Source organism: Schistocerca nitens, chromosome 1 (assembly GCF_023898315.1).
Source record: "Schistocerca nitens isolate TAMUIC-IGC-003100 chromosome 1, iqSchNite1.1, whole genome shotgun sequence".
NCBI lineage: Eukaryota > Metazoa > Arthropoda > Insecta > Orthoptera > Acrididae > Schistocerca > Schistocerca nitens.
The window spans coordinates 599,309,565-599,323,384 of record NC_064614.1 but is presented as its reverse complement, the minus strand read 5'-3'; the positions used below and the strand labels follow the sequence as shown (position 1 = coordinate 599,323,384).

The window sequence follows — 13,820 nt, the reverse complement described above, 5'->3', positions numbered from 1 at the left end:
CTCGTGACACTTCCATAATGACAGTTGCCTTTTGGCTTCCCTCTATGCTCGACCTATCGAAGTCCTCATCTTGCAAGACTGCCAGAGTGGCTATTATTGCACCCTTTGACAGAGTCATCCCCCTCTGCGAAACTTATCCACATTAACCAGAATCATCTGTTCCCCATTAATGTCATCGCATGGGCCAAACTCCAGCAGATAAAAAAATGCGAACTACCTAACTCTTCATTGATTAAGAGTGAATCAACCACATATAATGTTTCCATTAGCAAATGGGTATCCACTGAAACCCACACGGCCTTTCCCGTACCTGCTGGTATTTTATCCTGCTGATCGATCTTTACTGAAAAAGTACGCAGTTTAATTGGTCTCAGGCCAATGACATTTGTACATGCCGTACATCGAAAACCAACACACAAAAATCTATATCTACATGCCAGTAGCTTCCATCACCCTTCAAAGACCATAGGCGTCCTTAAAACCTTAGCACATAGGGCGTACTGTATATCCGATACAGACAATTTGCCAGAGGAGCTCACATACCTCAAGAGCATCTTTAAAGCGAATGGATTTCCTTCGCACAAATTCGTAGAGCATTCAATGTAGAACCTAGAGTGCAGGCATGTGATGGGGAAGAAGATAGTAATTTCCTCAGATCAAATGCGTTTTTGCCCTATGTGGGTGCTCTTTCCTCGAAGATAGGCCGTATTCTTGAGACATACTGTGTTAAGGTGATCTTCCGGCCACCTACGAAGATTGCTGCTTTACTCGGCTCTGTAAAGGACGATTTAGTGCTTCGTAAACCGGGTGTGTATCAGATTCCTTGTGGAAATTGTGAGAAGTCATATATAGGTCAAAGACCTCGCACCGTTCATGATAGATGTGTGGGGCATCGAAGATACACACGCTTATCACAGCCAGACAAGTCAGCTGTCGCTGAACATTGTATTGATACAGGGCATTCCATGAAATACAGTGATGTGAAGATTTTAACATCCACCTCTTCCTTTTGGGATTCGGTCTCCAAGGAAGCTATAGACATTAGATTAGCTAATAATCTAATAAATAGAGATAATGGTTTTAATTTGGACAAAGCTTGGAATCGGGCTCTTGAGGTAATTAAACTGCAGAGAGAAGTCGTCATGGTGTCACCGCCGCCGAACATACATCGATAAGCGAATCGAATGTCAATACGCCTTCGCCACAGGCGGCGCTTGTGTAAGCATATTTCCTTGCCGATGACAAGCGTCTATGAGCCGCATGCGCAGTACCGCCACCGTGGAGTATATAAGGCCGCGCCTGGCGTCTTGTGGTCAGTCTTGTGACTCATTCTGAGGATGGCCGGACGATACGTGGCGAAATATCAGTGGATCTCGACCAACGCGAGCACCAATGTTGCGATACGATAAACCGCAATCGCTATAGGCTACAATCCGACCTTTATCAAAGTTGGAAACGTGATGGTACGCATTTCTCTTCCTTACACAAGGCATCTCAACAACGTTTCACCAGGCAATGCCGGTGAACTGCTGTTTGTGTATGAGAAATCGGTTGTAAACTTTCCTCATGTCAGCACGTTGTAGGTGTCGCCACCGGCGCCAACCTTGTGTGAATGTTCTGAAAAGCTAATCACAGCATCTTCTTCCTGTCGGTTAAATTTCGCGTCTGTAGCCCGTCATCTTCGTGGTGCAGCAATTTTAATGGCCAGTAGTTTACGGGAGCAAAGGCTTCATGTGATTGCTCTGCAATCGAGTAATCATACAGTAAAGGGCCTTTCTCTCTGGGTACTCACCATACGCTACATTTGTTTGTGTTGAGGGTCAATCTGCACTCTCTGCACCAAACGTCGATCCTCCGCAAGTCTTCCTGCATTTCGCTACAATCTTCTAGCGTTGCGACTTCTCTTTATACAACAACATCATCCGCGAAAAGCCTCGTGGAACATTCGTCGCTATCTCTTACGTCATGTATATAGTTTGTGAAAAGTAAGTTTTATTTCCGCGTCTGCATACCCGAAATTTAATGGACTATCAATACTCTATATTTATCTGCAAGACTAAAACAACTTTCAACAAGAATATTTCCTAGATTTGAAAACTAACCAGCCCGTTGAGGATTAGTGCATTGGTGTGAGGAGTATTAAATATTCTAAAAGATTTTTTCATAGGATCCATGTGTTGCCATATGTATACAAGTAATTAATTTATCCTGTGGTTCAATGATTGAAATGGAACGGTTTACTTCAAGGAAAGGAATTCTTTACTTGATGTACTGTTTGAACATAAAACTATTAGATACAGTGCAAGAACAATTTTGATAAATTCTGACTTAATTCTTATAAATTGTTACTGTATTTGTATTCAGCGCACATTTGTGTGTGAACACATAAACGAAAGTTATATATAAAGTTAAGGTGCAGTTGGCACATTTAGGTATTGGATACAGTGCTAAAAATATTTCCTTTGTGAATCTAGCACCTATTTCTTTTAAAATGTTAATTGTGTTTGCACTCAGTGCTTATTTATGCCTGTATATATTATAATGTCCATATATAATAAAAACAAATCCGCGTACAAAGACTTGCGCGTCCAGTAAAAATAATATTATGCATATAGTGGAACAGTCCCAGTGTGGTGTACTACGAATTACATCGGCGAATCTAACCATCACTGCGGACATTTATTGTCGACAACTGAGACGTCATGCAGACGCAATCGAAGAACAACTACTAGAAAGACTCAGCGTGAAGTGATGCTACTCGATGACAGCAACGGCCCTCATTCTGCTAACATAAAACACTATGAAGGAGTTGTATTTGGAAGTCATTCCTCACCCACCTTATTCACTCGACCCTGCTCCCCCAGTTTTCACTTTTTCCGCTCTCTAACGCGCAACCTTCAAGGAACTTCCTTTCGGAAAGAAAATGTGTTGCGAGCATGACGTGACGAGTACTTCGCCTCAAAACCAAGTGATTTCTACAGTCTCGCATTCGAAAAGTCAACCCAGCGTTGACAAAGTGTTATAAATAGTGAAGGGGGAATAATTATTGTTGACTAATATCTCTGTTATGTGTATATGTTAAGCTTGCGGAAAAACACAACGAACATATGCTAGTAATGTACCTTCTTTTAATTCTATTGTAAAATCTGAAGATGGCTACTCACATAGCTGAAACCGGTAATTCTGTTCAAAAAGCTGTGCTTTTAAGATAATTGAATAAAAATTATGTGCATCATGATTTCTATCCAAATGATCATTCTATGCAAAATTTCTTTTTGGGAAAATTCTTCATTGGCCATTTCTCATTCCAAGAAATGTTTGGAACTCTTCTCCAACATCATGCTTCAACAGTTAGTAGTCTGGCTACCCTCTGTCCATGTTTACAAGCCATAAAGTGTAAATCTCCAAACAAAAGTTTTTTCCTGTTTTATACTGGTGTTTAAACTAGGATTTTTGGACGTTATTAGCTTCTTCTTGTTCTTGAATGCTGTTTTAGCTCGCGCAATTCTACGTTTAATCTCCTGACATGATTCTCTATTATTCTAATACCCAGGTAGTTACAGCAAGTATCTCCCGCCAAATTCTCTCCGTCCAGCCATAGGTTTGCAGCTATTTGAACTTACAAGGGTTTCGGTTTTTTTCTTTCTGAAAATGTCTTGTTCATGCCTTCCAAGGCCTTTTGGAGACTGTTTTCAGATTCGGCTAATTCTGCTTGTATCATTATGTAATGGAATGGAGGACATATCTAAGAAGACAGTAAGTTTAATGTCAGGTTCTATGGTTGCACTAACAAATGAGATGAGGGAAGATGCATGAGTGGAAAGTCGGTCTGCCAGGCTGGTCGAGGGTTTCAGTACAAAATAGCCCTGCCTATGTGAATGCGGAAGTGGAATGCAGTCGGATGAATTTCACTTGCGGGGCGGTGCCAGGCGAAACCGTTGATTGGCCTGGAGTAGGAGTCAACAGTGTAGCCGGCCTGGTGAACTTAAAAATACTGGAAGTCCACGAATCACAGCGGTGCATTTAAATTTTGTACATTCTTGTTCATTTTGTACATTCTTGTTTGTACATTCTTGTTCCTCCCCCCATGAACCAAGGACCTTGCCGTTGGTGGGGAGGCTTGCGTGCCTCAGCGATACAGATGGCCGTACCGTAGGTGCAACCACAACGGAGGGGTATCTGTTGAGAGGCCAGACAAACATGTGGTTCCTGAAGAGGGGCAGCAGCCTTTTCAGTAGTTGCAGGGGCAACAGTCTGGATGATTGACTGATCTGGCCTTGTAACATTAACCAAAACGGCCTTGCTGTGCTGGTACTGCGAACGGCTGAAAGCAAGGGGAAACTACAGCCGTAATTTTTCCCGAGGACATGCAGCTCTACTGTATGATTAAATGATGATGGCGTCCTCTTGGGTAAAATATTCCGGAGGTAAAATAGTCCCCCATTCGGATCTACGGGCGGGGACTACTCAAGAGGACGTCATTATCAGGTGTAAGAAAACTGGCGTTCTACGGATTGGAGCGTGGAATGTCAGATCCCCTAATCGGGCAGGTAGGTTAGAAAATTTGAAAAGGGAAATGGATAGGTTAAAGTTAGATATAGTGGGAATTAGTGAAGTTCGGTGGCTGGAGGAACAAGACTTTTGGTCAGGTGATTACAGGGTTATAAATACAAAATCAAATAGGGGTAATGCAGGAGTAGGTTTAATAATGAATAAAAAAATAGGAGTGCGGGTTAGCTACTACAAACAGCATAGTGAACGCATTATTGTGGCCAAGATAGACACAAAGCCCATGACTACTACAGTAGTACAAGTTTATATGCCAACTAGCTCTGCAGATGATGAAGAAATAGATGAAATGTATGACGAGATAAAAGAAATTATTCAGGTAGTGAAGGGAGACGAAAATTTAATAGTCATGGGTGACTGGAATTCATCAGTAGGAAAAGGGAGAGAAGGAAACATAGTAGGTGAATATGGATTGGGGGGAAGGAATGAAAGAGGAAGCCGCCTTGTAGAATTTTGCACAGAGCATAGCTTAATCATAGCTAACACTTGGTTCAAGAATCATGAAAGGAGGCTGTATACATGGAAGAAGCCTGGAGATACTGACAGGTTTCAGATAGATTATATAATGGTAAGACAGAGATTTAGGAACCAGGTTTTAAATTGTAAGATATTTCCTGGGGCAGATGTGGATTCTGACCACAATCTATTGGTTATGAACTGCAGATTGAAACTGAAGAAACTGCAAAAAGGTGGGAATTTAAGGAGATGGGACCTGGATAAACTGAAAGAACCAGAGGTTGTAGAGAGATTCAGGGAGAGCATAAGGGAACAATTGACAGGAATGGGGGAAAGAAATACAGTAGAAGAAGAATGGGTAGCTCTGAGGGATGAAGTGGTGAAGGCAGCAGATGATCGGGTGGGTAAAGGGACGAGGGCTGATAGAAATCCTTGGGTAACAGAAGAAATATTGAATTTAATTGATGAAAGGAGAAAATATAAAAATGCATTAAATGAAGCAGGCAAAAAGGAATACAAACGTCTCAAAAATGAAATCCACAGGAAGTGCAAAATGGCTAAGCAGGGATGGCTAGGGGACAAATGTAAGGATGTAGAGGCTTGTCTCACTAGGGGTAAGATAGATACTGCCTACAGGAAAATTAAAGAGACCTTTGGAGAGAAGAGAACCACTTGTATGAATATCAAGAGCTCAGATGGCAACCCAGTTCTAAGCAAAGAAGGGAAGGCAGAAAGGTGGAAGGAGTATATAGAGGGTTTATACAAGGGCGATGTACTTGAGGACAATATTATGGAAATGGAAGAGGATGTAGATGAAGACGAAATGGGAGATAAGATACTGCGTGAAGAGTTTGACAGAGCACTGAAAAACCTGAGTCGAAACAAGGCCCCGGGAGTAGACAACATTCCATTAGAACTACTGATAGCCTCGGGAGAGCCAGTCATGACAAAACTCTACCATCTGGTGAGCACGATGTATGAGACAGGCGAAATACCCTCAGACTTCAAGAAGAATATAATAATTCCAATCCCAAAGAAAGCAGGTGTTGACAGATGTGAAAATTACCGAACTATCAGTTTAATAAGTCACAGCTGCAAAATACTAACGCGAATTCTTTACAGACGAATGGAAAAACTGGTAGAAGCGGACCTCGGGGAAGATCAGTTTGGATTCCGTAGAAATGTTGGAACACGTGAGGCAATACTGACCTTACGACTTATCTTGGAAGAAAGATTAAGAAAAGGCAAACCTACGTTACTAGCATTTGTAGACTTAGAGAAAGCTTTTGACAATGTTGACTGGAATACTCTCTTTCAAATTCTGAAGGTGGCAGGGGTAAAATACAGGGAGCGAAAGGCTATTTACAATTTGTGCAGAAACCAGATGGCAGTTATAAGAGTCGAGGGGCATGAAAGGGAAGCAGTGGTTGGGAAAGGAGTGAGACAGGGTTGTAGCCTCTCCCCGATGTTATTCAATCTGTATATTGAGCAAGCAGTAAAGGAAACAAAAGAAAAATTCGGAGTAAGTATTAAAATTCATGGAGAAGAAGTAAAAACTTTGAGGTTCGCCGATGACATTGTAATTCTGTCAGAGACAGCAAAGGACTTGGAAGAGCAGTTGAACGGAATGGACAGTGTGTTGAAAGGAGGATATAAGATGAACATCAACAAAAGCAAAACAAGGATAATGGAATGTGGTCGAATTAAGTCGGGTGATGCTGAGGGAATTAGATTAGGAAATGAGACACTTAAAGTAGTAAAGGAGTTTTGCTATTTAGGGAGTAAAATAACCGATGATGGTCGAAGTAGAGAGGATATAAAATGTAGACTGGCAATGGCAAGGAAAGCGTTTCTGAAGAAGAGAAATTTGTTAACATCGAGTATAGATTTAGGTGTCAGGAAGTCGTTTCTGAAAGTATTTGTATGGAGTGTAGCCATGTATGGAAGTGAGACATGGACGATAACTAGTTTGGACAAGAAGAGAATAGAAGCTTTCGAAATGTGGTGCTACAGAAGAATGCTGAAGATAAGATGGGTAGATCACGTAACTAATGAGGAGGTATTGAATAGGATTGGGGAGAAGAGAAGTTTGTGGCACAACTTGACTAGAAGAAGGGATCGGTTGGTAGGACATGTTTTGAGGCATCAAGGGATCACAAATTTAGCATTGGAGGGCAGCGTGGAGGGTAAAAATCGTAGAGGGAGACCAAGAGATGAATACACTAAGCAGATTCAGAAGGATGTAGGTTGCAGTAGGTACTGGGAGATGAAGAAGCTTGCACAGGATAGAGTAGCATGGAGAGCTGCATCAAACCAGTCTCAGGACTGAAGACCACAACAACAACAACATTCTTGTTAGAGATAGAAACTAATTCCTAAATTAAAGACATATTGGCAAAATGAGCCGGTATCCTATGGAGTAATCTGGAAATGTTGATTACTTTTTCAAAGCCATGGTTGCTATGAAATGACAATAAAAACTTACGTAGTGTGGGAGGAGATACTAGTCCCTGATCGGCTGGCACAAATATTGCTTGTGCGACTCATTCTGCAGACGACAGCCATAGAATGACACATTTCGTCCTGCGCACTCGTGACAAGCCGATGCGGAAGACATCTTAATTGACACTCGTGAGCTGGCGGATAGGTTTGAGTGCACTGGTACGTAACATTGGTGAGATGTTGCGTATCTACTCCCTTGCTTCAATAGCTATGGTTTCTCATACTCAACATACTCAGAAACATTTGTGGCCCATTCGTCCTAATGCAAACCACCAAAAAGATTAAAGAATCTAACTCCCCCCCCCCAAAAAAAACATCTCATTACTCTCATTACTTTACAAATGAGTTAAATATTTGCATTTCAGCATGTATGCGAGAAAAAGCTTACGAAAGATTTGAAATTATAGTTAAAGTTTCTTGGAAGTAGCTACGTGCTCTCATTATGAAGCAATGAGTGAATACATAGTGGGTAAGTTACGATCTGTTTTAACCAATAGCTAGTTTTCACGCATCTAAATGTTATGATGTCATTATCTCTTGAACTATGTGTTGTACAATGATATAAGTTTGCAGGTATATTGAGTGACATATGTAGATACCGTATGCAGAGTAAGTTTCCAAAAAAGTTAGCAGTAAAAAAGTAACTAATTAAAACGTGACGCCTTATACTGAATCTTGACTGCATGAACAACGAAAAAAAATGCGTAAACCTTCGAAAATACTTGTAAAGTCTCTTGGAAGTCGCTAGATGCTCTCATTCTCAAATACTGGATGAATGAAGTGCGTGTATTAGCGCGACGTCAGTTACGTTGCGTCAAGACAGCCACATGTCTCATTGTGTTAAACGTCTAATATATGACTACACCTCTTATTGTGCAGATTATGACGGTATTTCAAATTTTTAAATTCAGTCAATAACTACGCGAAACACTGAAAGTTGCATTTTTGTTGCCAATTTGCTGCATCTGGTGTCGGGTTCCGAGTAACGGGATATCGCTTTAGTAATATAAATTATTTGTACACGATACAAAGAGAGCTCCCGAAAAGTAAATCATAAATGTATCGTCGGTGTGGTGTAACAACTGGAATGAAAAATAGTCTTATGCTGACTTTTTTTGTTCTGTATTGGGAACGACGTGGTGCCTTGGCACTTTTACTAATTCCTGCTGATGTTGTTGTACATGCTGTATGCATTGTATTGGGTGTATTCGTTGATGACAGGGCATAGAGCTGCAGGTATAGGTGGGGGGGGGGGGGGGGTAGTCAATTGTGCTTGAGTAGTGTCGAGCCGACCTCGGTCTGCTGGATTCAGCAGGTTACGGAATCTGCACGCACAAGCACCAAACAACAACGGCTTTTAAAACACCTAATGTAACAAGCTGTTTATACATCACAATCTGAAAAGCTAAGCATTTTTGTGTTTTCTCGATCTGTATGTATCTTTTCAGGCTCACTGTGTCCTCAAGCAATACGCAGTGTATATACTGAAGAATGAAGGGGGAAAGCTGCATCCCTGACGAACAACTACATCTGCCTCTATACTTTGCGAAACACTGTGAAGTGCATGGCAGAGAGTACATCCCATTGGACCAGTTATCAGAGTTTTTCCCGTTCCATTGACGTATGCAGCCCACGAAGAATGATTGTTTAGAAGCCTCCGTGCGAGCTAAATTAATCTAATGTCACCCGTACAGAAGCGATGTGTAAGGGTTGTAGTATACCCCTGGAGTCATCTTTTAATGCCGGTTCTTGAAACTTTGTAAGCAGGCTTTCTCGGAATACTTTACATCTATCTTCAAAAGTCTGCCAGCTCAGCTTCTTTAGAATCTCTGTGACACTCTCCCTGGATTACATAAAACTATGACCATTCGTGCTACCCTTTTGTGAATACATTCTGCATCCCCTGTTAGTCCTACCTGGTACGAGTCCGACACATTTGAGCAATATTGTAGGAAGACTCACAAGAGCGATTTGTAAGCAGTCTGTTCTGTGGACTCTGCATTTCTCCAGTATTCTACCAATGAGTCGAAGTCCAGAATCTGCTTTATCCAAAACTGAGCCTGTGTGTTCATTCTATTTCATATCCTTCCATAGTGCTAAACTGAGGTTTCTATATGAGTTAACCGATTCCAGTTGTGATTCACTGATATTATAATCATAGGATACCACTTTTTTCTGTTTGTGAAGTGCACAAGTGTACATTTCTGAATATTTAAAGCAAGTTGCCATTCTTTGCACCACTTTAAAATCTTATAAAGATCTGAAAATTTATGCAGCTTCTTTCACACAGTGCTTCATCACAAATACGTACATCATCTGCAAAAAATCTGTCACTATTAATATTATTCGCAAACTCATTAATATGCAGCATGAACGGCAACGGTCCCAACACACTTCCCTGGGGAAAACTTCAAGTTATCACCAAATCTGGTGATGCCTCTCCATGCAAAATAACTTCCCGCCTTCTCCCTCCCTAGTATCCTCAATCCAGCCACAAACTTAGCTTGATACACCACACGATCGCCGGCCGCTGTGGCCGGGTGGTTCTAGGCGCTTCAGTCCGGAACCATGCGGCTGCTACGGTCGCAGGTTCGAATCCTGCCTACGTTAACCTAACTAACCTAAGGACATCGAAGTCTAGGGGACTGATGACCTCAGATGTTAAGTCCCATAGTGCTTAGAGCTATTTGAACCACACGATCTTGCTTTTGATAATAAGCGTAGAAGTGCTACGGAGTTCCATGAACTTCTTCATTATGCTGTACCAGAAACTCGGCATTTGCACCACGATATTGGTCACTCCGTATTTAATTTCATGTTTATTATTGACGCAGAGCTCAGGGACAGCTGATTTGCTTGTTATCTTAGTCCGGCGTGTCACTGATGTCTGTTGTACCTCCCTTCGACTTCTCTAATAATCTATTCCACATGAGACATGCAACATTCGCATGGAATGCGGTGCGCAGCGCCTGAGGAAGACAGTTGGATCAGTCATCGAAATATCGTGCATGAGATCAGAATCGACGTCCCAAAGATTAGCCATTTGGGCTTTTGATGTTTAACAGTGCTCTTTCCTTTAAACGATTGCCAACCGTCGCACACCTGAGGGCTTAATCCTTTCGCGGTTTCACCGCTTAATTCGTAGTTTTCTTGCAGTTATAGCCGCTTCTGTAATGCGTTTACACACTCAGTACGAGTTGCACATTTGGTTGCTATCGCCTCAATTCGTGATCGTTTTATAGAAAAGAACCGTGTGCGTCTAACGCTCACGTTTTTTAGAAACCTATCTTAACACAAAATTTTTAACCAGCTGTCGCTGAATGTTCTTCTGAAGTATTCCGCAGTTACTGAATCAAAACACAAAATACGTGGTTAAAGTTTTCCGGTTTATTTGATGGTACGAGCATTTTATGATCAGAATAAAGTAATTGTTTTCAAGTATTTACTCTGTACTGTGCAACCATTTTCTATAAAGTCGCGAAATTCCGTACAAGTATAAAAATAATAAGCTTATCTTGGAAATTCATTTGTAAGTATCCTCATCAGTTATTCATGTGCTTTATTTCCAATAAAGTCGCTTGCATGGATCATTACGAGCATTTTGCATACATAGTAGCAGTCCCTTTTCACAGCATTTCATATTTGAAATTCAATGCTACAGTTCTGCTTTACATTCACCTTGCATTCTGCTTTACGTTTATCTCGTGTAATTTTATTTCTATACTATATCCGGGTATTTCTAAAGATTTTTTTTCAAGTTATTGGAATGCGATGAGATACCGCTGCTTTTGGACGCAGCCGCCTTTTCACACCATAACAACCGCTTATTCACTTCACGTGTCCTAAAAGTTTATCATTGTGACTTAAAAATGCTACATACTACATCCACAGTCTACACTGCGGTACTTCTGTGTGTAGTGTTCCACGAATGTGGATGCTGTTGTGTCAGTCATTGTCCGCCATTAACTTTATTCGTATATCTGTAGAATCAAATTCCGCTAGTACATCTACGTACATCTACATCTATATTCCGCAAGCCACCTTACAATGATTAGTGGAGGGTACTTTGACGCACCATTGTCACTTTTCCCCTTTCCAGTTGTAGTCGCGAATGGATCGCGGGAATAATGATTGTTGGTGGGCTCTGACATACACGAAGCAGAAGCAATCCATTGGTTCACTGTGCCAGGAAAGTACGCTCTCAGATCTTTAACAGTAGACCATATAGTGATGCAGAACGCCTCTCTTGCAGCGTCTGATATTGTAGTTGGCTGCGCATCTCCGTGACGCTTTTCATCTTTAGTAAATGAATCTGAAACAAAAGTTGCTGCTCTTCTTTGGATCTTCTCTATTTCATTTATCTATCCGATCTGACACGGATCTCAGGGGCAAGGCTGACTTCCTTCCCCGTCCTTCCCTAATCCGATGAGACCGATGATCTCGCTGTGTGGTCTCTTCCCACAACCAACCCCAACGGATCTCAAACATGCAAGCAATATATATTGGTCGAGCGAGTGTGTTGTAAGCTACTTTCTTTGTTGATGGACTATATTTCCTGTGGATTTTTCCAATTAATCTCTGTCTGGCAACTGTCTTACCTGTGATTAATTTTGTGTAGTCGTTCGACTTCAAATCTTTTCGCACACATACTCCTAGATATTTTGAAGAAGCAAAGGCTTCATTGATTGCTCTGCAATCGAGTGATCATACAGTAAATGGTCATTCTGTTTAGGTATTCGCTATACGTTACATTTGTTTGTGTGAAGGTCACTCGCCACTCCCTGTACCAAGCGACGCTCCTCCGCAAGTCTTCCTGCATTTCGCTACAATCTTCCCGCGTTGCGACTTGTCTTTATACAACATCATCCGCGAAAAGCCTCTCGGAAAGTTCGACGCTACCTCTTACGTCATTTATATAGTTTGCAAAAAGTAATGGTCCTATAATACTGTCTTGGGGCACGCCCGAAGTCACTTTTACGTCTGAAGACTTCTTACGCGGGGTAGCCGCGCGATCTTTGGGCGCCTTGCCACGGTTCGCGCGACTCTCCCCGTCGGAGGTTCGAGTCCTCCCTCGGCCATGGGTGTGTGTGTGTTGTCAATAGCGTAAGTTAGTTTAAGTTAGATTAAGTAGTCTGTAAGCCTAGGACCGATGACCTCAGCAGTTTAGTCCCATAGGAACTTAGCACAAATTTCCAAATTTCTCTCCGTTCAGATTTACAAGCTGCATACTGCTTGCCAGAAACTCCTCAATCTATTGACACAGCTTGACTGATATTCCGTAAGCTCGTATTTTGTTCATAGACAGCTGTGTGAACCGTATCGAACGCCTTCCGAAAGAACGAAGAAAACGGCATCTACCTGGGCGCCTGTATCTCCTGCTTTCTGGGTCTCGTGGACTAACAGACCGAAATGTGTGTCACACAATCATTGTTGTCGCAACCCATGTTGATTCCATCAGAAAAGATTATTGTCTCCAGAAATGTCATAAAAGAGCATACAACGTTTTCCAAAACTAAACAACAGACCGACGTCACAGATATAGGCCTGTAGTTTTGTATATCTGTTCGACAACTCTTCTTGAAAACGAGAATTACCTGTACTCTCTTCCAATCATTTGGAACGCTTTGCTCCTCCAGAAACCTACGGTATCTGCTGCTAGCATGGGAGCAAGTTCTTTCGCGTACACTTCTGTGGTATCCCGTCAGGCCCAGTGGCTTTTCCTCTAATGAACGGTTTCAGTTACTTTTCTCTCCCTTGGCTACTTATTTCGAAATCTGTCACACTGTAGTTAGTGCGAAGATTTAAGGAGGGAACTACAGTGCGATTTTGCTCTGTGAGACAGTTGTAGAAAAGGACGTTTCGTAATTCGGCCTTTTCTTTGTCATCCTTCGTTTCAGTGCCATTATGGTCGCAAAGAGTTTACTTCTTAGGATTGGTACGAAATGATAATTAAATCGACACCCTAGCTGCAAACAGGCGTTGATATACATCATTGGGGAGATTTTGAAAATGTGTGCCCCGACCGGGACTCGAACCCGGGATCTCCTGCTTACTTGGCAGACGCTCTATCCATCAGAGCCACCGAAGGCACTGATGATAGTGCGGCTGGAGGTACTTATCCCTTGCACGCTCTCCGTGAGACCCACATTCCCAACATGTCCACACGACTACATTCGTAGTGCGCCTAATAGATGTGTGCCCATCACACTCATTACTCGTGGCAGGTTAATATACCAAGTCCCGTTCGGTCGGGGCACACATTTTCAACATGTCCCCAATGATGTATATCGAAG

General features: G+C 41.9%; 1 non-coding gene across 1 annotated transcript; it reads right to left on the bottom strand.

The window, feature by feature from the left end:
• Nucleotides 1–13,541: 13,541 nt before the first annotated feature.
• Trnat-agu (transfer RNA threonine (anticodon AGU)) lies at nucleotides 13,542–13,616 on the bottom strand. Its single transcript has one exon. It is a non-coding gene; the product is annotated as a tRNA-Thr (tRNA).
• Between the last annotated feature and the right edge of the window lie 204 nt (nucleotides 13,617–13,820).